A 24,427-nucleotide genomic window follows, 5' to 3' on the forward strand; every position below is an offset into this window, starting at 1 on the left:
GGTTTTCGCTCTAGTTGCTTACTTCGCCATCTGTACAGGGCTTTGGCCCTCGTGCATAAATTAAGAGAGTACGTGGACGTGCAGACGGCGCACCTAAGGCAAGCCCGTCTGCGCCCGTCCGCACCTGGACACCTCCAGCTGCCAGGGAAGTCTGCCCTCCGTGCCATAGAGGTAATTCAAAATGCTCCCTATCACCTACTCTAAACGTGGCCCACACTTTGGCAAATGTTCACACTGCAACCGGTTTATGGCCCTTCCACCTCAAATGGCAGTTTCCCTGCACCCTCGCCCCATAAACCATCAAGATTTGAACAATCAGGTGTCCAGTGAGGGAAAACAGAAGGAGGAAGGGAGAGTATACAACTTACAGGGTCTGTATCTCAACGCAAGGTCTGTATCTAAACATACAGCTGAAATCCGGGATTTGTTGGATTTCCTGAAACCAGACATCTGTTTCTTTACAGAAACTTAGTTGCATAAGCTGGCCACTCCAGCCTTGGCTATCGCCTTCCCTGAGGAGTACACAGTATCTAGACTAGACAGAATGGGCAAGAAGGGGGAGGTCTGGCCATTGCTATTCGCTTACCGCTACACATCAACATTTTGGATACGTCTCCACCCCCAGCATGGAGCTGATGATATTTAAACTGGAGCTGGCTCATGGCCCAAGGTGGTCTGGAGCAGTGGTGTACCATCCTCCAGGTGAAAACAAAAAATCTCTTGGTCTTTATCCCAAAGTATTCAACCCCACGCACATAGTGGGACATACGCTGGATTCCATCTTTTCAAATATTCAGGATCTAGTAATAGAACCCCCTATGGCCTTAACCTGGACAGATCACCTGGCTTTGAAATTCTCGTCGGAAATCCCTAAGCCTATTAACCAGCCGCAGTATCGCAGGGACCTTCGTCGACCTTGGAGAAAGGTGACACTAACCTCATTCACCTCCGTGTTCACTGCCCCACCATTTTGGAACTGTGTGGACAGTGATGCGGCATTGGAAACGCTGGAAGCCTCGTGACTTAGGCTCTTGCCATCATCGCCCCGTCCAAAGTAGGCAAGATCTGGGAAAAGTTAGCCCCAGCCCCATGGTATACCGAGAGCCTCAAGAAAGAAAAAGCTGCATGTAGAAAAAGGGAGAGAAAATGGAGAAAATCAAAACAGAAGGGGGACAAACTAGCCTACAGAATAGCTCACAGTGCATATTTAAAGAACTGTAACATAGCCAGAAGATCGCATCTAGGTACCAGAATCTTAGAGCTATTTAAGATCCTTAAGGAGTTCACCAACCCAAGAGCAAATAATCCTTCCCTCCCGTCGACTCAAAAGTTATGCGATGATCTTACTAATCTCTTTAAGCTAAAGTTCGATTAAATCTATAGCTCTTTTGGTACGGAGGGGGATTTTAGTGTGGAATCATACATTACTGAAGATCCCACCTCCCCGCTTTTGGAGACCTTTACAGCCATCACTTCTGAGCAAGTACATTCCTTACTAGCGTATACAAAATCGGGCTCCCCTCTTCACCTGGCTCCTCCTTATATCTCGGCTTTCGCGGACCCGATTACGGAAGTCTGCCATATATCATTAACCACTTGCACCTTCGCGCAGAAATGGAAAATGGCTCAAATAAAACCTTTACTAAAAAAGCCCTGGCCAATCCTTTAGACCTACAAAATTATAGACTTATCTCTCTTCCATTTTTCTCTAAAGTCAAGGAAGCTTTGATCAACCAACAACTAACGGGTTACCTCGAACAGAACAACTTTCTTGATCCTTCTCAGTCAGGCTTCCGCGCGCTGTATAGCTCTGAATCCGCACTGACTGAAGTAACGGATACAATTAGGTTGGCTTTGGACAAAGGGACACCTACGATGCGGATTCTCCTTGATTTGTCAGCAGCGTTTGACACCATCTCTCATCGAATCCTATTGTATAGGCTACGAGAGATTGGTGTCAGAAGAACGGTTTTAAAATTGCTCGAAAGCTTCCTGGCTGATAGAACACCACGTGTACAACTCGATACTTTTACATCACAGACCATGGCTGTAGACAAAGGGGTCTCTCAGGGTTCCATCTTAAGCCCCACTTTATTCAACTTCTATGTGTCCTCTCTGGCCACAATTATTAGATCTTGTGGGTTTGATACCATCTCGTACGCAGATGATGCCCAATTGATAGTTGCTATTGATACGGATCCCGCGTCAACCAGAGAAAAATTAAAAAATTGCATGTTAAAAATAGCTGCATGGATGACTGTGAATTTTCTACAGCTTAACACCAATAAAGCTGAGATTCTGCTGTTCGGAAAAGCTGGGGAGCTCTGGGCCTCAGATTGGTGGCCGTCTGGGCTTGGCGAACCCCTTATGCCAAAAAATTGGGTTAAAAATTCTGGGTGTTATAATTGATGATAGACTCTCCATGGAAGAACATGTGAAAACCATCTCGGGGACATGCTTCGGCTTAATGCGAATGCTTAGGAAGATCTTTCCCTGGATCCCTCTCTCAGCTAGAAAGACCCTTATACAGGCACTTCGAGTGAATAGACTAGATTATGGAAATTCCCTACTGGTAGGGATCAGGGAAGATCTACTATCCAGGTTGCAGGTAGTACAGAACAAAGCCAAGCGTCTAGCCCTCAATCAGCCTGTGCAGACCCCCTTGGAATCCCTTCTCAAAAGCTGGTTGTTCTGTCATTAACCAGCGATCTCAGTTCTGCTCTGTCTGTTATTGAGGCACCGAGAGATCCCCTTGGGGATGATTTGTACGTGCCCTATAAAACAAATAATAACAGCTGGGTTAGAGAGGTCTAAAATGCGCATGTCTGGCTGGCCGTCGCAGGCCGGCCAAAGAGACATGCGCACTTTAAGTGCCCTGCCCATTACTCCTCTCTGTTGCTGCCAGTCAGTAGCGGCACTGCCCCATCCTGATGCTTGTCTTGTGGCGGGGCTATTGAAAAATAAAATTGTAATGATCTTAATTATATTATTTTTCAGCTCTGGGGGCAATTTAGTTAGTGGGACGACGCTCCACCACCATAACAGAGGAGCCACCCCTGATAATTTTACTTATAAGTATTTTATTTTCGTACAGGCACAAATACAGCTTTTGAAACGTTTTATTCAAGTATTTTAGCAAAATTGCTCAACTTGTTCCTTTATCCCAGTCTTCTCTACATGAAGGGGTCCCCTCTGCCTGTCCATGAGACTCAGTGTGTCTTTCAAAACTAGCGCTGCAGCAGGCTTGATGCTGACATGGGCTGACCCAGGATTGAACAGAAACAAAATAATGTATTTGATTATCTTTCAGTCCTAGTCCTTACAAGAGTGGGTGGGGCCTCCGGAGAGCTAGCATTCGCCACAGGGTATTGCTCGTCTGAGCTGGAAAGAGGCATCGCAGAACTGACTGGAGCAAAGGTAGGGCTGCAACCTTTCCCAGAGAAAAATAAAGTAGGCTGTTCACATCTTAACATTCTGCAAGACCCGGACATGATTCTTAAGTAGAACTTTATATGACATTGCCTGTATTATTAACAGGCCTTTCTGTCTTTGCCTACTTAAATTATAAGTCAGGGGAACTTAGGGCTGATATAGAACATATGTTAAAGTGTTTTCTTCTTACATTAACTGTTTAAAGTATCTACTGATAAAGAGAAAAAAAAATATTGGCTTTTGGTGATTTTTGTACTGGCCTGGACATTAAAATACTGGTCATGCCAGTATAAAACCAGCCGGGTGGCAGCCCTCGGAAAAGGATTTATTTATTTGAAACGTTTTATAAAGCCCGAACATGACCCAAACGGGTATCAGAGCGCTGTACAAAGGAGCGTAAGTGGAATAAGGTAAAAGCTTGAGTTAAACAACAAAACGGAACATATGGAGTACATGAAAGCAACAAAGACATAGGGGAGCATGCAGAAAAACAAAATAATAATGGTGACCCACAGTGAACAGCCCATCTTGTGGGATCTGAAAAGTTCCAGCAGAGCAATAAATCAAAAGGACATGTGAGCAAGCGCCTATAGCACTTTTGACCAAAAGTTACATAAGACTGTCAAACAGGAGATGGAAGTAGATTAAGATGGCATTAGGGCTATTGCTGTAGATGGTCATTCAGGAGTAGCCATTTGAGATGTTTTTTGAGAGGCAATAGATGAGTTGGATCTGAGGAAGAGCGTTCCATATACTTGGAGCAAGACCAGCGAAAGCACGATTGTATGTTCTTTTTTTAATTGAATTTGGGACGTTTCAACAGTAGGGTATTCGAGCTTTTCAGGTTCCGACTCGTGCCTGATAGCTCAAGTTTTCTTGCAAGGTAAATGGAGGTGTTGAAATGGTTAGCTTTGTGCGTCAGGAAAGCTATCTTGAAACGGATCCTTGCTTCAATGGACAGCCAGTTTAGTTGAATTAGGTCTGGTGTGATGTGGTCATGTTTTCTGGAGCCCGCGACGAGTCTGGCCGAAGAGTTCAGAGTGGCTCTCAGGGTAGCCAATCTAACTTTAGGTAGCCCAGCTAGGATCACCAATCTATATTCCAAGTGAGAGATAACTAAGGATTGGACTGCTGGCTTTATGTCCTTAGGAGGTAAGAATGGCTTGATTTTCCTTAACGTTGAGCTGATGATTGGCTCCCCTAATAATAGCTCTGATATGATCTTGCATATTTAGGTATTTGTCCAGAGTTCTACCTAAAGATCTAGCAGAGTCCACAACATGAGGAGGATCAGTTAAGCGCAGTAAGTTGTTTGAGCCAGTCCATGAGTAGGTGCAGAGTGATTGCGGGAGGCAAGCAGAAGGAATTCTGCTTTGCGGGTATTTATATGTTATATGTGCTTCTCATCCTCCTTAACTGTTTGAGGCTTGTAGTTGAGGGAGAATTTCTCCATAGTCTCCCTGAAAGCCTAAGTTTGCAACATTCCTCATTTAGAGAGCCATTAAACCAGGGTTTAGATTGTTTAATCGTAATCCTTCTGAGTAGCTTCGGAGCAATAGTGTAAAAAATACTTGTCATAGAGTTGATGTAATGATCCGTAAGGTAGTCATGGTTGGTCATGTTAGGGGCTGGCAGAAGAAGATTCTTGCTAATGAATGTTAGATCATTGATGTTGATGTCTCTCAGATTACGAACCAGCTGTTTGGTTTGAAGTGGTTCACCTTGTCTGACCAGGACCTTTTCCTGGATGTGAAAGGATATTTGATGATGAATCGACCAGTCACAGGGTATAATGTCTTCAAGTTGTATGGTGTGGTCTCTAGCTAGGATAAGGTTCAGGGTTACGCTCTTGTTGTGGGTGGGTCCATTGCAGGCCTGGGTAAAGTTGAGGTCGGAGAGGAAAGCCTTAAAGGAGCATACTAGGGGATCATTGATTTTGTTCCAGTGAAGGTTAAAAATCCCCGAGGAAGATATGGCTGGGGTGTTGGTCCAAACATGAGGTAATAGACTCCATAATTTGCTCGATGAAGAGCAGATCATCACCTGGTGGATGATATATTGTGTGGAGTACACAGACAATCTTGCCATTGTTCCAGATTTCAGTGATTAGGTGCTCACAGAAAGACATCATAGTATTTTGAGCCTGTTTGCTGTTTGGGGGGTGGATGCAAGAATGCCCCCCACCCCCAGTTTTAACAGGTCTATCTAATCTGATAATGCCATAATCAGGAGAGTTTTTGAGAATTGGGAAGGAGGAGTCATTGAGCCAAGTTTCAGTTAGGATCAGGAGGTCCAATTCTTGCGTGATGATGAGTTCAGAGATATCCACTGCGTGTTTCACTGCTGATCTGCAGTTGAGAAGCATCGGTTTGATGTGCGAGTTGGTTGTTACCACTTCTAAGTGAGAAGTGGTGACCTGTAGTGGGTTATCCCTATTCACAAATCTTAGGTTGACAATGGTCAGAGTAGTTAGTTGGGATGTTGATTGGTGAGTCAGAGGAGACACACCAGGAGCCGTTGTACGATAGCAGAAATGCGAGTGTCCTCATCCAACAACTGAGGCAAATACTAAGGGGCCTGCAATGGTGGGTTGGAAGACGCAGTGTTTTCCAGAGTGGGTTAAACAGGTTATTGAGCAAAAACCTTTCACTCTGCAGTGTTTAACACTATATGGAAGGCTAGGTTGATCGGTCACGAGGGAGGGATAGAGTTTCCAAAACTTCTCCATCTTCAAGGAGAACTTTAAGAGGGTCTGCAGGTTATCTTTTGATAGTAAGGAGATCCTGCTTGAGCTCAGCCATCTTCTCCTCAATGTACGGGAGGGTATCAAAACCAGCGGCTGGCATAGAATAAGATAAAGAATGGGAGTCGGATGGCATAATATATCCCTCACAGAAATTTCAGGGGGAGACGGTATCCAGCTTGAGTTCAGTCATATTATCTATCAAGGGGGGAGGATTAGCATAGAGGGCTTCGGGTCTCGGTGTAAGAAGTTGAAGGGAAACTTGAGGAGGATTGGTGGAGGGCAAGGTGGCTTTATCCTGTGAGCTGTGGTACATAATGGAAGAGGAGATCGGAAGGTGAGTGTTCATGGGTGAAGTACTGGGGAAAGAAACAGAGTGTAGGGTAGGAAAATTACTCAAATTGGTATTACGGGAGCCTTGAGATAGATTATCAGGGTTATCAAGGTTAAGTTTGTAGGAATTACACTCGCCATCCATGTCGAGGGATATAACAGACCGGTTCAGAGTGATGAGGGGGAAGCGGAGAGGGTGAATGTGGAGGTAGAGGGAAAAAGAAGTTCAGCAGTTGAGGGGTGACTTTGATTATGTAGACTAGCAGAATGAGAGTTATTAAATATATTTTGAATCCTCAAAAAGGTTCTGTCAAAGCGTTCAAGATTCAAGTCGGACACAGGAAGGTCCAGGGAATGAGAGAAGACAGACATGAATATCCGTGCACATGGATGGGTCTGCAATGCATGCATTTAAACCTCACTGATTGCAATTTGATGAAGATCGTACCAATTGTGACCTCTGTCAGTAAAATTGCTACTCCATTCTGTTGTTCTAATTTGATAACATCATGTATCTTCTTGCATGACTTTTGTATCCAAGGTAGTTGCGTTATTTGTGTTAATAAACTTTTTTTTTAAATTCAAGTCAGAAGTTTGAATTAGAATGTTACCGTTATTGTTGAGGGATATGGACAGGTCAGCATTAAGTACTGGTGAGGGTAATATGTTTATTCGGCAATGTGAGGGGTTCTGCTTAGAGGTTGGGAACGAAGCGTAAAAGTTAACGCTGTTTTGCACTAAGCTCTTCTGGTTGTGTAGAAAATAAGGTCTTTAACCACAATACCCTTTGACGTGCAAAAATAGGTATCAGAGATGAGCGTTTCCAGACATCATTTAAGTAGATTGTGTTTAAAGGTCTTTGCCGCTTTCTTCGAGAGGTTGGGGGTAGACCATCTTAAAAGCATTAAGGCCTACCTGTGCCAGGAAGTCAGAGGAGCTAGTAGTAAGTTGTGCCATGGTGAGGATAGCGATCAGACTAAAAGTGGTGAGAAAAGATCACAGCTCGATATTGATAAGCCCAACATAAGAGTGATGTAATAATCCAACTTTAGAGGAGCAATATTCCATTATTGGGATCCAAGTTTGTCAGAGTAATGTACAAGTGTGCACTTGTACAAGACTCATTGTTGAGATGACGGCAGAGGGTTGTGAAATATATCGACTTGAGATACAAAAACATAGAACATTTGCTACATCGTTCCAAGATGGCCACTCCCAGGGCATAATAGGACAAACATGTCAACTTTAATTTCTAAAGAAACCTTTAAGGGCTAAAACCCCAGTCAGTGGTGTACTTAACAAAATAGAAAAAAGACTACTCCAAGATGGCCGCTCCTTGTTAGGATTCCCTTTTTAACAAAGCATAATGAGTAGAAAGTCGAGACCTTAATGCATGATCCACCTCCTTGCTCGTTCATGAAGCACATACTTTCGAGACGACCCGTAAGTAGCAATAGAACGAGGCACTTTAGAGACGTCCCCTGCCTGCCATAAGAGGTCGTCTCACTCACGAATCAGCGCTTGGCTTACTGATCCTGTTCTTGACTGGTGACCACGCCCCCATTCCTATCGACTAGCTTTGAGTTCTGAATCTACGATTTTCTCACGCCTTGAACCTTCTCCATTATGGTATCTGTTACCCTTGACTCCCTGGTGCGTGACCGGCGCTGCTCCGCTCGTTCCCTGACCCCGGAGCCGGCCAGCGCGGCTTAACTTCCTTTCAGAACGAGTAGTGATGCTGCTCCGCTCCCTTCCTTGACCCCGAAGCCGGCCAGCACTGTACGTTTGTTTCGCTGCCTCCCTTCTCAAACCCGGAGCCGGCCAGCACGACACTGCCTCTTTTTTAGGTGAGCGCTCGTTGCTGCTCCGCTCCTTTACCTAACCCGGAGCCGGCCAGCTTGGCGCGTCATCTGTTTGAAGTGGGCGTCGTTGCTACTCTGCAACTTTCTTAATCTCTCTAAAGTGTGTCCGTGGCTGCTCCGCTCCCCTCAATTCCTTCAAGAGCCGGCCAGCACGGTACATCTTCTATTGCTACAGTCCAGAGTATGTTCGTGGCTGCTCCGCTCTTCACACTTCCCTAAGATCCGGCCAGAAAAAAAAGTTCGAGGCATGTGGGCTGCTGAATTCATATCTGTGCATAGATCGCCGCCTAGTGTTGGGTCCGGATGATTGCACGTTGTTGTCCTGGAAGAGTCTTCGAAGTATCCTGGGATAGGTGACTCCTCCCCTGGACTACAGTGCGCATGGGCATCCTCTCCATCCTCAGATTGTTTTTTTCCACCATTGGGTTCGGATGTGCTTATCTTGACTCAAGTTAGGAAAAACTTTTTCTAGGCCAAAAGGCCTTTAGTTCGCGTCGGTACTGTTCCCGATCGGTATCGATAGTATCTTGTTAGTTTACTAACTTCCAGAACCAACTTTTTCGCTTCCTACCCAACCATCGACCCGTCATCGACGATGGAATCGAGGACACCATTCAAGCGGTGTCCGGTATGTAATGCGAAATATCCCCACATCGACGTCCATCCGGTGTGCAACAAATGCCTTTCACCGGATCACGACGAATCTACATGTATGGCCTGTGCCCGATTCCGATCCAAGAAGACTCTCCGGAATCGACGAGCAGCGAGTGTCAGAGTACGCTCCACGGAATCCAGCGGCGGCAGAAAAAAGGCTCCACCTCCTGATATCACCAACACCCTGGAGCAATAAACAGGGTGTTCGAGGGATCAGGCGAGGGAAGGGTAAGGGAAGGAACAGCAAGGGAGTTAGGATCTGCAACAACAAAAACAACAAAGAAACAATGGCATTAGACAAGTACGTACTTCCCTACTCTCATGAATTCTCGCTAAAGGATATTCGTGATACCTGAAATGATGAAAGAAGAAAAACTCCCCCTTGAAGTCTTCAGGGCCTTTATACCGCTCTGTAACACAATAGCACAAGCATTAAGGGTATTCTCTTCCCCACCTTCAGACACTCTGCACCAGCACTGTTTTACACCACACGTACCACAGGCAAAGACCTCCTATGCCTTGCTTGGGGGAAATGCATGTTCCTTGTAAACTCAGGATAAACAAAAGAAAGGTGTAGCATCCATGAAGTCCCCTCCTGGGGTGCTAAGAGTCAATACAGGTTTTGCACCCGCAAATCACAGTTCACATGGGTTCATAGGGTTACAGTCCGAGCTCCTTATATCCCAAAGGTATCCAAACCCTGATAACACAAATGTCACGAAATTCAACACACACGGTAGCGAGCAGTTGAACTCACCGCCCCGCTCCGCTGCGCTTCCCAACTCCAAGAAAACAACACAACAAACAAAAAGTTTCTGCTACCTAATACCCCAGACGTAGAACCGGAACCTTCCTTCGGATTCCGTTACCCAGGGGTTTCCAAAAGTAAACCAAGTCCCGAAACCGCGAGAGCTAACCTGCTCTGTTGCGGTACTCACGATTTGCAGCTAATCCGGCCTTGAAAGTCCTCGCCGGTGCTCCTCGCAACCAACCTCCTCCGTAACCAGCGCTGGCGTCCTCGCCGGACACAACGGAAGCAAGAAGCAGAATTACGCGCGCCGGCTCCCGTCATCCAAGCGCCTTTATTCGCACTTCCGCATTGGCCTCATGGGAAATGTAGTTTTTGCCTCGGGAATCAGCGAGGTAGGCGCCGCTGTGCCTGATTCCTGACAGTAGATCCCTCCTCCTAGCGCCTTCCAGGGCCGGGTTTCCCCGGAAAACGCCGATGAAATGACCGTACCGCAGCAGGTGCATGTACGTTGTGTCGGGGTTCCCATGAGTCTTCCTCAGCTGTGTACCCCTTCCAAGCCACCAAATACCACAACGCCCCTTTTCTCCACTTGGAATCCTTGATGCTCTTCACTTCGTATTCCCATCCCCCATCAGTAACACCGGTGGGGGGGCCCTTCTGCGGGCACCAACGGCCGGCTTCAGGAGCTGACAATGGAACACTGGGTGGATCCGCAACGACCCGGGCAACTTCAGTTTGTAAGTCACCGGATTTATTTGTTTTACAACTGCATATGGGCCGATGAAACGCGGATGGAAGATACTCCTTAATTTGAACCGGATGTTCTTGGTGGATAACCATACCCGATCCCCCACCTGATATTTTGGCCCTTCGCTCCTATGCCTGTCTTCCCACCTTTTGTATGTCAGTTTGGCTTGCTGTAAATGGGTCTTTATCTTGCGGTGTATCTTATGTAGGTTCTTGATCTGATTCACCACCGATGGCTGGCTTGCTATTTCTTCTGGAATCGTAATCGGCAGGATTCGGGCATCGTATCCAAAGTTGGCGTGGAAAGGGGAATCCCCTATAGAACTATGTTGGGCGTTGTTGTATGCCAGTTCGGCCATCCACAAGAGATCAACCCAGGATTCCTGTGCCTCTTTCGCATAACACCTGAGGTATTTCTTTAATGTTTGGTTCAGGCGTTCTGTCTGACCATCGGTCTGTGGGTGGAAGCTTGTTGATAAGGCAGATTCAATATGCAGCGCCTTGCACCACATTCTCCAGAACCGGGCTATGAACTGGGGTCCCCTGTCGGATACAATCACTTCCGGCATTCCGTGTGCTCGGATAACGTTGTTCAGTAGCAACTGAGCCGTCTGACCAGCTGTGGGTAGATTTCCACAAGGAACGAAATGCCCCATCTTTGTGAGTCCGTCCACTACCACCATAATGGCGGAATACCCCTTCTCAGGTGGCAGTCCTGTGATGAAATCAAGACTGATGTTTCGCCACGGTAGCCTGGGGGTCGGCAAAGGTATGAGCTTCCCTCTCTTCTTAGTGTTTTCCGTCTTGGCTCGGGCACATTCCTCACACTCGTTAACCCAAGAGGTTACATCTTTGTTCCAGTTCTTCCACCAGAAACGGCGTTGCAGCAACTGTAATGTTTTCTGGATTCCGGGATGTCCTGCCAATAGAGACTCATGGCACCAGGTAAAAGCCTTCAGACGGAGTTCCTTGGTGGGAAGATAGAGCTTATTTCCCTGAAAAGGCAACCCATCACGCACTGTACGCCCTTCTTCTTTCTGAGCCCACTCATGCCAAGCGTCTTGGGTAGCGTGTCTTCTTACGCGTTCCAAGAAGTGATTTACCGTAACCGCACAGAGCACCTTAGACGGATCTATGATGGAGTCTGGAGTTGAGCTTTGTGCGGTGTCGCTTATCGAGTCCTGTCGCGACAGAGAATCTGCCTTGCGGTTCTCCACTCCAGGACGGAACGTGATCGTAAAATCAAAGCCTGCAAAAAAAAGCATCCATCTCATTTGGCGCTGAGAGAGATGTCTAGCTGTTTTCATAAATTGGAGGTTCCGATGGTCCGAATATACCGTGGTGGGGTGACTGGCCCCCCACAGGTAATGTCTCCACTCCTGAAAGGCCTTTTTTATAGCTAACAGTTCCTTTTCGGCAATGGTGTAGTTCTTTTCTGCCGAGTTGAGTTTCTTTGACAGGTAGGCCACAGGGTGTAGTTGTCCGGTGTGTTGATTCCTTTGTGACAGAACCGCACCTATGGCTTCCTCGGAAGCATCCGCTTCCACGATAAATGGATGTTCGGGTCGGGGATGCGCTAGCACCGGGGCCGATGTAAATGCTTGTTTCAGCGAGCGGAAAGCCTCTTCTGCTTCCTGTGACCACTGGAAGGAAGTGTCCTTTCTTAGAAGACGTGTAATGGGAGCAGCGAGTTTGGAGAATTGAAGGATAAATCTCCTATAGTAATTAGCGAAGCCCAGGAAGCATTGCACATCTCTAACATTCTTCGGAGCGGGCCAGTCCTGTACAGCCTGAACCTTCCTCTGGGCCATGTGCAGACCTTCTGGACATAGCATCACCCCCAAGAATTCTACATTGTCTACCCCAAACTCGCATTTGCTCAGCTTACAAAAAAGCCCGTGCTCCCGCAGTCGCAACAACACTCGACACACATGACTAACGTGATCCTTGACCTCTTTTGAATAGATGAGGATGTCATCTATATACACGACAACAAACAGATCCACATAGTCCTTTAATACATCGTTTAGAAAATACTGGAATGCCGCCGGGGCGTTGCAAAGGCCAAACGGCATAACAGTATATTCAAACAACCCGAATCTGGTCTTAAACGCCGTCTTCCATTCATCCCTTGTTTCAGTGTAAGAAGCTCCTTATCTGCACTAAACGTGGTGGCCCTTCGGTCAAAAACCTTTTCAAATTCCTCTCTAAAGGCATCCCAATCGGACAGGACTGTGTCGTTGTTCCTAACCAATGGTACGGCCCAATTGGCCGCATCCCCTACGAGGTATGAGATAGCAAATGCGACCCTTGAGTGGTGTGTAGGGAACGAGGATGGCTTACAAGAGAAATGTAGCAGTATCTGTGTCAGAAACACCTGTACTTTCATCGGGTCTCCTGTGTATTTCTCTGGACAAGCCAAAGGGATAGGCGGAGGTACCGTGACCTGTATCTGAGATGCTGATGGAGAAGCGTCAAACGGGTTCCGAGACAACCTCTCTACCTTATCCCTTAAGGCAGCAGTCTCTGCCTTGGAGGCCGCCAATTCCTGTTGTACTGACAACAGCGCCTGAAGGACCTGGTCCATGGTCGCCATTTTCTCTACCACCCCTGGATTGGGCAGAGCTGAATTCGTGGGCGCGTAATTCTGTCAGAGTACGCTCCACGGAATCCAGCGGCGGCAGAAAAAAGGCTCCACCTCCTGATATCACCAACACCCTGGAGCAATAAACAGGGTGTTCGAGGGATCAGGCGAGGGAAGGGTAAGGGAAGGAACAGCAAGGGAGTTAGGATCTGCAACAACAAAAACAACAAAGAAACAATGGCATTAGACAAGTACGTACTTCCCTACTCTCATGAATTCTCGCTAAAGGATATTCGTGATACCTGAAATGATGAAAGAAGAAAAACTCCCCCTTGAAGTCTTCAGGGCCTTTATACCGCTCTGTAACACAATAGCACAAGCATTAAGGGTATTCTCTTCCCCACCTTCAGACACTCTGCACCAGCACTGTTTTACACCACACGTACCACAGGCAAAGACCTCCTATGCCTTGCTTGGGGGAAATGCATGTTCCTTGTAAACTCAGGATAAACAAAAGAAAGGTGTAGCATCCATGAAGTCCCCTCCTGGGGTGCTAAGAGTCAATACAGGTTTTGCACCCGCAAATCACAGTTCACATGGGTTCATAGGGTTACAGTCCGAGCTCCTTATATCCCAAAGGTATCCAAACCCTGATAACACAAATGTCACGAAATTCAACACACACGGTAGCGAGCAGTTGAACTCACCGCCCCGCTCCGCTGCGCTTCCCAACTCCAAGAAAACAACACAACAAACAAAAAGTTTCTGCTACCTAATACCCCAGACGTAGAACCGGAACCTTCCTTCGGATTCCGTTACCCAGGGGTTTCCAAAAGTAAACCAAGTCCCGAAACCGCGAGAGCTAACCTGCTCTGTTGCGGTACTCACGATTTGCAGCTAATCCGGCCTTGAAAGTCCTCGCCGGTGCTCCTCGCAACCAACCTCCTCCGTAACCAGCGCTGGCGTCCTCGCCGGACACAACGGAAGCAAGAAGCAGAATTACGCGCGCCGGCTCCCGTCATCCAAGCGCCTTTATTCGCACTTCCGCATTGGCCTCATGGGAAATGTAGTTTTTGCCTCGGGAATCAGCGAGGTAGGCGCCGCTGTGCCTGATTCCTGACAGCGAGACTCGAAGCGCAGCAAGCGGCACCGGCCCCGGCTGACATCTTCAGCGCTGAGACCGAAGATGTCGAAGACGTGGAGAACCTACCCTCCAGCCCCGTTTCCGAACACGACTCCGGCTCGGAAGACGTCGAAGAAAGCCTCTTTCGCAGAGACGAAGACGACACCGAGGTAGGAGACTACAATGAGGCCTTAGGGGCCGAAGAGAGTAGCTCCGATAACGAGCAAGGCCTACCCGTACAGACTGAGGACATCCCAGTGCGCCAGTCTATGGCTCCGGTCGAGGGATCGCCTTCGGGCCTTACCCAAGACCTATCCCGCAGTTCTTCGGCCCCGCCCTCTGGCCCGGCCTCGGACATTCAGCGGCAGCCATTAATACCCAAACCGGCTGGTTTCCCTTCTTCGAAACCGAAACCGAAAGCTGTATTGGTTCAACTGAAACCGAAACCGAAAGTAACACTGGTCGGATCGAGGCCCACCACACCTTCGACGCCAGCAAAAACCATCGGCACCGAGCGCACCAAACGAGACTTCGGTGCCGAGCTTTCAACGGCCGGCGTCGACATACGGAAGAAGACCTTCGGTGCCCCCAAACCTACTCGGCTCCCGGCACCGACGCAATCGACTCCGACCCCAAAGGTCAAACTGCCTGCTGCGTCTCACACCGCTTCGACAGCACCACCAAAGGCACACTCATCGAAGACGTCGACGGCCATTACCGCCCCTCGACTCGATGACTCACCGGCGCCGAAAAAGTCCACACCCGCTTCTACGGAACCGGTCGGCGCAAAGGAATCGATGGCGCTCCAGGTGCGGCCCGTTGCTGCGCAACGCACCAAACACAAAACAGTCCTCCAGGACACATCTGGCTCCGAGCCAATAAAAGCTCCAACAGCCTCTTCGGCACCGGCCAACATTACTTTTGGCCTGCCGCCATCCACGGCCCCGAAACTGTTCCACATCAGGACACGGGTCACCCACACCACGATCACGCCTGCCGAACGTTCTCCTGCGGAGACGTCTCCGTCACATATCATCGACGCCGACACCGGCAGGATGCTGCTCCACAAAAGGAGAATAACTTCAGAGCCAGCTTTGGACTCCTTCCGGATCCCACTTAAAAGAAAGCTGCCAGTGGCTTCGGAACCGGTTCTTTACGAACCTCTCCATTCCCCCTACCAGGATCCACAGTCCTTCTCTCCCACACACTCCGACACAGATGTTTTGGAGGACTACATGGGTGACCACGTCCCCTACCCCGGAGACATGGACCCTGAAGGCCAACAGGACCCTGATCAAGCTTGGGATGACCCTGTCGACTCCGGTGCACCTATAGATGCACAGGACCCGCAACTCTATGGAGCAAAAACATCTCCCACAGAGGACACTGCCGCGTTCAACGCCTTAATTGAACGTGCTGCGGCCAATCATGGGGTGCAACTTCACTCTGACACCGTAGAGGACGACTTTCTCATGGACACTTTCTCATCCTCAGAAAGGAACATAAAAACTCTACCCATGTTGAAGGGTGTCCTCAAACCAGCAAAGGACATCTTCAAGGAACCCACCAGGGCAAGAGTAATAAACCCCAGGATCGACAAAAAATACAGATCGGTGCCTGGGGACCCCACCTACATTAGAGGCCAGTTACCTCTGGATTCAATTGTAGTTGCGAATGCTCGCAAGAGGGCACACTCGCAAACAGGTGATGCTCCTCCCCCGGACAAAGAGTCCAAGGTGCTAGAGACCTCCGGCAAACGGGTTGCCGCACAGGCGGCAAACATATGGCGTATTGCCAATACTCAGGCGCTCCTCGCTCGCTACGATCGAGCACACTACGACACATTAGAACAACTACTCCAACATCTCCCTGACCAATACAAAGAAGTTGCAGAGATCCTCATCAGGGAGGGACAGCTCCTCACAAATGCATCCATTAAGTGTGCACTGGATGCCGCGGATACAGCTGCCAGAGCCATAAACACTAGCGTCATGTTACGACGACATGCCTGGTTGCGAATCTCCGGATTCAAACCTGAGGTACAAAATAACATCCTCAACCAACCGGTCAACCCCGACTACTTATTCGGGCCGGAGGTTGACACCACCCTAGAGAAAATAAAAAAAGACACGGACACTGCAAAGTCCATGGGGGCTCTACAAACGCAGTCCTTTCGGAGCGGCTCCTTTCGTCGCCCCGGAAATAGAGGAGCAGGTAGAGGACAGGGGTCACAGCAAACATACAACAAGGGCAACACACAGAGCACCTACGACAAAAACACCCGGGGTGGATATCGTGGCTCCAGCACAAAGGGCAGAGGACGCGGCTACGGCAACACCAGGTCCTCCCCCTCCTTCTACAGACCTTATTTTAACTGCATTTGGCGAACCACCTAGTGCGCGTTACCTGCACTGGTTTGTGCATTACAGACATAGATATTTCGCGTGTTTGCGCTCTAATTTTTAATTATTCCCTGTTTTGCCTATTTGTTTTTATGTTTTTAGCCCCTGGTTTTATCGTAGGCCCCCCACACGCACTATAAATTGGACACTCACCGCATTTTGCGGGCCCTCGTCCCCAGAGATCTTTTGGCGGCCATCTTGGGTGAGTGGCACACCTGACGGCGCCAACTCGTACTACGGTCCTGACGTCACTCGGATGCTCGACCTCGACCTCTATTTAAGGGAACTAATTCTGGTGCTCGGTCTTCTACAGACCTTATTTTAACTGCATTTGGCGAACCACCTAGTGCGCGTTACCTGCACTGGTTTGTGCATTACAGACATAGATATTTCGCGTGTTTGCGCTCTAATTTTTAATTATTCCCTGTTTTGCCTATTTGTGTTTGTCTTTATGTTTTTAGCCCCTGGTTTTATCGTAGGCCCCCCACACGCACTATAAATTGGACACTCACCGCATTTTGCGGGCCCTCGTCCCCAGAGATCTTTTGGCGGCCATCTTGGGTGAGTGGCACACCTGACGGCGCCAACTCGTACTACGGTCCTGACGTCACTCGGACGCTCGACCTCTATTTAAGGGGTTACTCCCCGCGCAGCGGATTCGCGCAGTGGATCGCCGGACTTTCGCCGGAGTTTCCGCCTGAGTTTAGCCCGTCTGCGCCCGTCAGCGTCCTGGAGGCGTTCGGCGTGGTAGGTAATTCTGGCTATTATGTATTCCTATTCTGCTCAGGACCTTTACTCTTTGCGCGACGGGGACGCGTCCTGTCGCTTAGTCTTTCCTGGCCGATATAGGGGTAAACATAAATGCCCTGGCTGTAAATGGCATCCTATCCGCAATCTCCCTTCCCCCCGCTCTACTAAGGATGTTAGCATGAAACATCAGTGTCTACTCCTTAATACGAGGTCGTTGCATCGACACACTCAAGAGATTTATGATCTCCTCTCGACGACCAGTCCTACCTGTCTGATGCTCACTGAGACATGGCTCAATGAATCCTCCCACCCGGATATCGCGTTAGCCATTCCCTCAGACTATATCATCCATCGACAAGATAGAGACAAGGGTAGGGGGGGAGGAGTTGCCTTGGTTGTTAAAAAATCTCTTCCGTGTATGGTCACGCGCCCTAATGCCATCATAGGTGCCGACTCTCTTGCCTTTACCATCTCTTTTTCACCTCAGCAAGCGCTGAAGGGTCTTGTTGTCTATAGACCTCCGGGCCCAGTGGGATCCTTTTTTGACGATCTCCAGCAGGTTATGTCGGTCCTTGTTCTAAGATCGGAGCGCTGTATATTGGCTGGTGATTTTAACTTTCATATGGATGATTATCAAGACCGGGATGCTATTAAGCTGCTAGATATTACATCTACTCTGGGTCTTTCCCCCTATATTTTTGGCCCGACTCATGATAAAGGCCATACACTTGACCAGGTTTTTTCCACCTTACCTATCATGGCTGTAACACTTCTGCCAGTTTTATGGTCTGATCATTGTCTTGTTCATTTTGAAATACCATCTATTATGAACTCTACGGCCAGTGCTACGAGACAGCAGGGTAGCAGCTATAGGGCACTCCATCGGGTGACTCCGGAACTGCTAGCGCAGGCTCAGGTGAATCACCCCATGCCACATACGGGTGATCTGGAGAAAGACCTGGAGAGCCTGCAATCCTGGCTTCTTGCTAGATTAAATGAGCTCGCCCCATTACAGGCACCTAGGTCTGCCGTCCAACGGGTCTCGGCCCCTTGGTTTACGGAGGAATTGGCCCATCATCGTAGGCAGTGCAAAGTCGCTGAGCGGGCCTGGAGAGCCCAATACGAACCGGAGGCCAAACAACTCTATAAAACTATGATGAAAGCGTACCATGATTTAATACTTCAGGGCAAGAAACGCTATTTTGCCAAAAGGATTGAAGATGCGGCAAACTCCTGTAAGGAGATTTTCTCGATTGTGAGAGAATTCACTAGCCCGCGGTCAATCTCAGCGCAGGACGCTCCGGCGGAGACCTGGGCCAACACTATTGCTAATTTTTTCACCGCTAAAATTAGGCAAATTCAGGATTCTTTTCCTCGGAGACCTATAGTTGACTTGTCAACTTCGTCGATCGAGACGACTCCCCCGTTGCCTCCTGGCCCAGTTCTGCTACACTTCCCGCCCCTGTTGGCTGACGCATCCTTAGCCTTGATGAGGAACCTCAAATCGGGCTCACCGCTAGATCCCTGTCCAGCTAAATTTCTAGCGAGAATGGCAGATATAGTTAACCCTGTAGCTAATCCCATTCTTAATCTTTCCCTGAGTCAGGGATCTTTGCCCCAGTCCTGGAAACAGGCCATGGTCATCCCTCTTATTAAAAAGCCGAATCTTGACCCAGAAGTGCCTTCCAACTATAGGCCTATCTCGCTCCTTCCAGCACTTACCAAGATCCTGGAGAAACACGTTCATAGCGTGCTTTCTAACTTCCTGGAGTCGAATGAGATACTTCATGAATCCCAATCGGGCTTTCGCTCCAACCTGAGCACTGAGACGGTGCTCCTGGAAGTTTCTGAGATCGTGAAGGAGGTGCTGGATACCGGAGGCAGGGTGATGTTAGTTATGCTAGACCTGTCGGCGGCGTTTGACACCGTCCCCCATGAGGATCTCCTCATTAGACTACACGACATCGGACTGGGGGGGACGGTGCTCAATTGGTTTCGTTCCTTTCTAGCCAACCGCCGGCAGACGGTCTGGGTCCCACCTGGATCTGCCGAAATGCCGCCATTGGGAGTCGGAGTGCCTCAGGGCTCCGTACTGAGCCCCACTCTATTTAACATCCTTATGACCCCTCTGGCGACACTGGCAGAGTCCTATGGGGCCCGGATCGTCTCTTATGCTGACGACACCCAGCTTCTGTTCACCTGCCGTAAGAGCGAAGAGTTCGATGGAGGAAGGATCCGCGAGTGCATTGGGGCTGTTTTTAATTGGTTTCAACTCTGCAGCCTCAAGTGCAACTCGGACAAATCCGAAATACTATTCTTCGGGTGCCCATCGGAACCAGATTGGCATGGATGGTGGCCTGCTGACATGTTCCCTCCAAGTCAGTCATCCAAGTGGGCCAAGAACCTGGGAGTAAAAATTGATAATGAGCTTTCGTTAAAATCCCAGGTTTCCACTCTGACGGGAACATGTTTCGGGATCCTTAGAATGTTGCGTAAATTCCTTCCCCTTCTTACTGAGGAACATCGGAGGATAACTGTCCAGGCACTTATAGGATCCAGATTGGACTACGCAAATGTGCTATATCTGGGTCTGCCAGAATATCTCCTTCAGCGTCTGCAGGTGACCCAGAACGCGGCTGCTCGAGCGATCTTTGGTCTGCATCGTCGTATTAGTGCCTCTAATCTTCTTCTTGCCCTCCATTGGCTTCCTGTACGGAAGAGGATACTGTTCAAGGCCATGACCCTAGCCCATAAGGCCTTGCATGGTAATGGTGCAAAATATCTCCAGAAGAGGCTGGAATTCTACCGACCTACACGATCCCTTAGGTCGGAAACATTAGCTCTGGCTCGGGTACCACGCATCAAAAGGGCCCGCCTTGGTGGCCGGTCCTTCAGATTTCTTGCCCCTCAGCTATGGAATTCTCTACCGGTGCCCTTGAGGGCTACGTCGAACTTGCTTGCCTTTAGGAAAGACCTGAAAACTTGGTTGTTCTCTGGTTAGTCTGCTCTCTCTTGTAGGCTCCTGTCTTTTTATTGTTATGTTCTTCCAGCTCTCTCTTTAGGTCTGGAGTACAAAGCGCCGGGACACTCCTTTGGAGTAGCCGTTGCGCTATATAAGTCCCATGTTAACATAACAAGCAGTGACGCCCTCTCCCTTCCTCCCGACCATATAACACCTGTCGGGGGAAGGCTACAAAGGTTCCTGTCCACGTGGAACTCCATCACCACGGACAGGTGGGTCAAAGATATTGTCAAATACGGTTACTGCCTAGAATTAACCTCAACTCCACCCACAATACCTCCAAAAAACCGTCCTATGTCCACAGAGCACTTAACGCTCTTACAGCAGGAGGTGCAAAGTATGCTACTAAAAGGTGCAATAGAGGTCGTACCCGTCCACGAGCAAGGTACGGGGGTGTACTCCCTGTACTTTTTAATACCAAAAAAGGACGGGTCGCTCAGACCTATATTAGACCTGAGACCCCTAAACCGGTACATTCTCTCCGAGCATTTTCACATGCTCACTTTACAGCAAGTCCTCCCGCTGCTCAAGCAGGGAGACTTCCTGGCCACACTGGACCTCAAAGATGCGTATTTCCACATACCCATTCACCCCTCACACAAAAAATACCTCAGGTTCACTGTTCAGGGGCAGCACTACCAGTTCAAAGTCCTTCCCTTCGGCGTGACAACAGCACCCAGGGTTTTCACAAAGTGCCTAGCTACTGTAGCGGCACATCTGCGGAGGCAGCACATACACGTCTACCCTTACCTGGACGACTGGCTCATTCAAGCAAAGTCAGCCCAACAATGTGCCAGCCACATGTCCCGCACCATTCACCTCCTTCACAGTTTGGGGTTCTCACTAAATTACCCAAAGTCCCATCTCCAGCCCGCACACGTACAACAGTACCTAGGTGCGACCATAGACACTCTGGCGGCCACAGCTCAGCCAAATTTAGTGAGAATCAACAGCATACAGATGCTGATTTCCAAGTTCAAACCACAACACTCCCTGCCCGTGCGAGTGTTCATGCAGTTGATAGGCATGATGGCCTCCTGCATTTTCATAGTCCCACACGCGAGACTACATATGCGCCCGCTCCAGGAGTGCTTAGCACGTCAGTGGAATCAGGCTCAAGGACAGTTGAAAGACCTAGTGTTGGTGAGCGGTCGGGCATACAACTCTCTGCATTGTTGGAATCCACAAAACCTTTGCAAGGGCCGACCGTTCCAAGAGCCTGTTCCACAAATAATACTGACAGCGGACGCGTCTCTCCAGGGATGGGGAGCTCATGTACTCAACTACACAGTGCAGGGACTATGGACAACACAACAAAGTAAGATGCACATCAACATTCTGGAATTGATGGCGATCTTCCTCGCGATGAAAGCGTTCAAAGTACACATGTGCAACAAAGTCGTGTTGATCCGGACGGACAACATGACTGCCATGTACTACATACAGAAGCAGGGAGGAACACACTCTCCACAGTTGTCTCATCTGGCTCAGAGCATGTGGAAGTGGGCCATTCAGAGGAACATGTTCCTCATGGCAGAACACCTCCCCGGCAAGGACAACCAGATGGCGGATCTGCTCAGCAGACACAGCCACCAGATGCACGAGTGGGAGTTACACCCATCAGTACTCCAACCGTACTTCCAGCAGTGGGGTCATCCAGAGATAGACCTATTCGCCACAAGCGAAAACGCAAAATGCCAAAGCTTTGCCGCCAGGTTCCCACATCCGCAGTCGCAGGGCAATGCGATATGGATGAACTGGTCCGGCAGATTTGCGTAGGCTTTTCCCCCAGCACCACTAATACCGCTGGTGGCACGCAAACTCAGACAACACTCACTGACACTCATCCTGGTTGCTCCAACGTGGGCACGCCAGCGGTGGTACACCACCTTTCTCGAACTCTCCGTGGTGCCGCATCAACGGCTGCGGGTAAAACCCGAGCATTTGACGCAGAACCATGGAGAGGTTCAGCACCCAGATCCGCAACAGCTGAACCTGGCAATCTGGCTCCTGAAGTCCTAGAGTTTGGCTACCTCAACCTGCCACCTGACTGTATGGACATCATTAAGGAGGCCAGGAGACCCACTACCAGAGCTTGCTATGCAGCCAAATGGAAGAGGTTCGTCATTTATTGCAATAATAATGACATCAACCCGCTAGACGCATCCATCCAAAACATTATTTGTTACCTATTACACCTCTACCGATGCAATCTGGCGTACACCTCTATACGTGTCCATTTGACCGCAATATCAGCCTATCTACAGACCAGGCAGCACCTCTCTCTATTCAGAGTGCCTGCCATCAAAGCATTCTTGGAAGGACTCAAACGAATCATTCCTCCTAGCCACCCACCAGCCCCAATGTGGAACCTCAACTTGGTCCTCACACGCCTGATGGGTCCACCCTTTGAACCTCTACACTCATGCGAGATTCAATTCCTTACCTGGAAAGTAGCTTTCCTAGTAGCGATAACTTCTTTACGAAGAGTTAGTGAACTCCAGGCACTGACCGTCCAAGAGCCATTTATACAAGTTCACACCAACAGGGTCGTACTACGTACCAACCCCAAGTTCATGCCCAAGGTGGTATCGCAGTTCCACATGAATCAGACTATTGAACTGCCGGTTTTCTTTCAAAACCCACAGACTGTCGCTGAAAGGGCACTCCATACCCTAGATGTAAAGAGAGCCCTCATGTATTATATCGACAGGACCACACCCTTTAGGAAAACACAACAACTTTTCGTTGCCTTTGCCCCACACCACAAAGGTAACGCTATCTCCAAAGCAGGTATAGCCAGATGGATCGTTAAATGTATTCAAATTTGCTATCAAAAGGCTAAACGCACATTAACGATTCCCCCACGAGCCCACTCAACACGTAAGTTAGGGGCCTCCATGGCTTTCCTAGGAAACATTCCTTTGCATGATATATGTAGAGCAGCCACCTGGTCCACTACACATTCATTTACCAAACACTATTGTGTAGATGTACAATAAAAACAGCAGGCAGCTGTAGGACAGGCTGTTCTCAAAACTCTTTTTCAGACCGCTGCAGCTGGCACTGGTAGCCGCCGCTAATAGAGGGAACTGCTATGTATTCTATGCACAGATATGAATTCAGCAGCCCACATGCCTCGAACTGAATATGCTACTTACCAGTATGCATCTGTTCTTGGCATGTAGGGCTGCTGACATTCATATCGCCCTCCCTCCTCCCCGGCGCCTGTAGCAGCTGCAGCTCTCAGAATTACTGTAAAGCATGGTCATCACTTTCTGTATCTACTCCATCAATGCCACAATGGCGAAAAACAATCTGAGGATGGAGAGGATGCCCATGCGCACTGTAGTCCAGGGGAGGAGTCACCTATCCCAGGATACTTCGAAGACTCTTCCAGGACAACAACGTGCAATCATCCAGACCCAACACTAGGCGGCGATCTATGCACAGATATGAATGTCAGCAGCCCTACATGCCAAGAACAGATGCATACTGGTAAGTAGCATATTCAATATCAAATAAATGACAGTACAAAACATCCTCCGTCCTACTCTCAACAAACAGTATACCAAAATACACCCCCCCCCAAAAAAAAGGGGGGGGGGGACAAAATGAAAAACCACATCCGTACACACTTTCTGTTCCTAGGTTACATAATCGTGTTGGAATAACGCATCATCTTCTAGTCAGCATACCGACCACACCCCCCCTCACCATCAGACGCCTTATTCAATAGAAACAATCGCAATGGTTCACAAATGTCTCATGGTCGCGAGAGTGTCGGCAATTCTTCCGCATATGTTTCCAGGTTCTCCCTACAGTAGGCCAAGTCCTTTAACCAATGTGCCACTTCCGGCCTGAGCCTTCCCCCCCACGTAATCGCCACCCCGCGCGCAGCCATCAACAGAGCTAATCTGACGAATTTCCCTTTCACTCCACTGATGTTTGGCACGCAGCATAGCAGACAGATAAGCGGCCTGCATTGGATCTCCACTGCCACCATGATCGTCACATTTTTCAC

General features: G+C 48.8%; 1 protein-coding gene across 2 annotated transcripts in view; it reads left to right on the forward strand.

Annotated features, from left to right (window-relative positions):
• Positions 1 to 24,427, forward strand: part of ZFYVE28 (zinc finger FYVE-type containing 28) — a 932,593-nt gene that overhangs the window by 564,096 nt on the left and 344,070 nt on the right. The window lies entirely within an intron of this gene.

This window comes from Triturus cristatus, chromosome 2_2, assembly GCF_964204655.1.
Source record: "Triturus cristatus chromosome 2_2, aTriCri1.1, whole genome shotgun sequence".
In the NCBI taxonomy this organism is placed as follows: domain Eukaryota; kingdom Metazoa; phylum Chordata; class Amphibia; order Caudata; family Salamandridae; genus Triturus; species Triturus cristatus.